Source organism: Limulus polyphemus, unplaced genomic scaffold, assembly GCF_000517525.1.
Source record: "Limulus polyphemus unplaced genomic scaffold, Limulus_polyphemus-2.1.2 Scaffold591, whole genome shotgun sequence".
Classification (NCBI taxonomy): Eukaryota; Metazoa; Arthropoda; class Merostomata; order Xiphosura; family Limulidae; genus Limulus; species Limulus polyphemus.
In genome coordinates, this window is record NW_013666201.1 from 65,402 (window position 1) to 68,545 (window position 3,144).

Below are 3,144 nucleotides of genomic sequence, written 5' to 3' on the forward strand. Positions count from 1 at the left end.
ATTATATTGGGCGATAAGTCACATTTTATTAAGTACTTTGTTCCTTTTAGTTTGTTCATTACTGACAACTTATAGTCAAGTAGTTTTGTAAGGATTACAAATAAATAGTGTGTGTGTGTGTGTATATATATATATATATATATATATGTATATATATTTTTTTTATCCTATACCAATAAATATTATTGGCTGCAGGTGTTTAAATTGGGTGAAGTTGTAACATGAATGTATTTACTTAATAATAAAAGGTTATGTTAGTTTTTGCTGTAGAAATTCTACCAGCCTTTTATTAGAAGAATATTTAGGTTTTTGTCAAAAGGATATATTCAACTCTGTTCAAAATAGTTTAACAGAAAAATGTTTAAAAGTTATGAATATTGAAGCTTTTTTACCAATCTTAGTTAAATAATGTTACTCGAAAAAATTCCACACGATTCTTTTGTAATTGAAAAGTTAAACTTTAAATTATCAACTTTTAAGTTTTTAAAATGAAGTGCAATTTGGTATACTCTTACTACAATCGCTACTATTATTACTACAGATATTTCGAGGAATGGTTGACAAGAACATCCTCAGTGGAAAAGCATTCAGGTTTTCTTGTTACTGAAAAAAAGATCTACTTCTAGAAAATTCTGGTGAACTGTTGAAAAAGTCAACAATTTTCAGTGGAGAAGTGAGTGGAGCAAAACTTAATCTTTTATTACAATTCTATATTACCTACACTATTTTTAAGGTGAAGAAGAAATTAATACCAAAAAAACTAATCTGTACAAATAAATGTAAAACTTTTATAAGTTTACATTATACCAAACTCTTTTTTTTTAACCTTCAAACTACAGTTGGGGTTCCATATGTACCCATTTTTTAAACCTTCAAACTACAGTTGGGGTCCCATATGGACCCATTTTCTTTTGAAAATAATTTTCTAAAGAATTTATGCATGGAATTGCTTGTGACTTTGTTGGACACACACTAAAATTGCAGTTAATTTCACTAAATACTGCTGAGATTTCCTACATATCTTAAATAGCAACTTAGTGATTTCACCCTTTTCAGTGAGTTCTTTAAACTGTGTGTTGTAACAGGCAATAATATAAAATTACTGGATATTAAGAAATATATGGACCACATTGGTAGTAAATAATAAGTTGGTTCATTTGAGAGTCAAATGCAACAGCATAGTAGTGATATTGTATAGAGTTGTTTAAACATTTGTTTAACAACAAGTAAAAGCTTGGAACGGTCTATTCTTTCATTGGGGGGTGTGTCTGTGAGTGTCTTTCGGAGAATTCCACTCCTCATCAGTGACCCTGGAGACTACCACCAACAAAATTTCAGACCAAACCAAGCTTTTATAGTAGTGAGGTATTGAAAATTGAAATGGTGTATTTAGGCGGAATGCTACAAGTTCTTCAAATACCTATAGAATGATAGGTTTCTTTTTTTGTGAGTGTAAACCACCTAAATACACTATTTTGAGTAGTAATATTGTTTGTACATGTCTGGTCATTTATCAAACTGGAAATATTTAGTGTTTCAAGATCATAATATATGTTGTTTATAGTATCCGTTATTTATTACATTATATTATGCAGCATTTCCATTAATTGGTAAATAAAGTCAGATTGTTTGAAAAATAGGTTGATGCTTGGTCAGTTTGACCAGCTGTCAAACCTCTGTAAGGGGCAGTAATCTTAGTGCATGCATTTTACGAAGGCCTTAATTTCTTAAAGAAAAATTTTTTTTTAATTCTTAATCTTCTCTTTTTCTGTGTCATGCAACATGTTTGAGCTCTGATTAATCTACTTCAAAATCTTCTAGTATCAAAAGTAGGCTGCTTCTTTTTACAACCAGTTAGAAACATAAGCTGTACGTGCAAGAATCTAAAACATTATTAGCTGAGGTATCAATAAATTTGTCAAAACCACCAGAATAGCCATTCCTCTCTCTAACTCAAGATTGTTTGCTAATCAACTTTATATGGCTGATGGACATGTATGTAACGAAAAGAAAGAGTAAATCTTTTCTACATAAATTTTACGAGTCCTTGTTTAAAATTCAAAAACTGCTAAAATGGGATAGAAAAAATATATCGTTTAAAAACAATGTTTTGCCACTGTTAACGTGACATCATCAGGTATTCAGCACAATTGTACATGACACTTAAGTACACCCAGTTAGTGATGTCAACCATATAGCCTTGAGCTAGCATAAGTATAAACCTACTCTTTATGTTTTATTAATTAAGGGTTTGTATTTCTTTCTTAAAATGGCTTCTTTTATTTTACGTTTATTAATATTATGTTCTTGACAAATAATTTTAAGAATTTTATTTTCACTACAATATTTAGTATCTTTAAAATGTTGGTAGACATGTGGCAGAGCATGCCCATGTTCTGTTGTTCTAATACTTAAATTTCTACCAGTCTCACCTATTTAGAGATTATTACAGTTTGTACATTCTATAGTGTAAACGACTTCTTTCTCAATAGTAGTCAGTTTAATTCTATTTTTAAAGATTATATTAATCTTTTTTTCCTGGGAAGAATAAAAATTTTCCTACAACTGGAAGCTAGTAGATCCTTTCTATTTCTTTCCAAAGCCTTTTTATCATACTTGATAGGGCAGGTGCATAAGGAATTATACAATAAATCAAATTATCTGAATGATTTTTCTTTTATTCTATCAATTTATCATTTTTAAGTATTTTTTAACCACACTAATAGGATAATCATTCCTCTTCACCTCTTGTTTAATTTGTGTGGCTCTATTAGCCAGTGGAATTACTTGGTATTTGGTGATCATATTTTGGTGCTCCAAATACTAAGGGAATTTTTTAACTCATTTATAGCCTACTTAGAAAGCTGGATAAATTATAGTACTTTTGGGACATTCTGTTCTAGTGACGGTTGTATTTTTGTGGTCTAAGATGCATATTTGAAAGCTACATGAATTCGTTTTGTGGACACTCAAATTTGTGATACTGAACAAGACTTGACTCGCAATCTGCGGGTCGCGGGTTCGAATCCCCGTCACACCAAACATGCTCACCCTTTCAGTTGGGGGAGAGGGGGCATTATTATGTGATGGTCAATCCCATTTTTCGTTGGTAAAGAGTAGCCCAAGAGTTGGCGATGGGTGGTA

The 3,144-nt window shown here is 30.9% G+C and overlaps 1 long non-coding RNA gene across 2 annotated transcripts in view; it reads left to right on the top strand.

Moving 5' to 3' along the window:
- Positions 1-3,144, top strand: part of LOC106459316 — a 23,331-nt gene that overhangs the window by 10,911 nt on the left and 9,276 nt on the right. For both annotated transcript variants that reach the window (XR_001290824.2, XR_002610551.1), the window contains exon 4: positions 542-673. This is a non-coding gene — a long non-coding RNA (uncharacterized LOC106459316). The remainder of the gene's footprint in view (positions 1-541; positions 674-3,144) is intronic.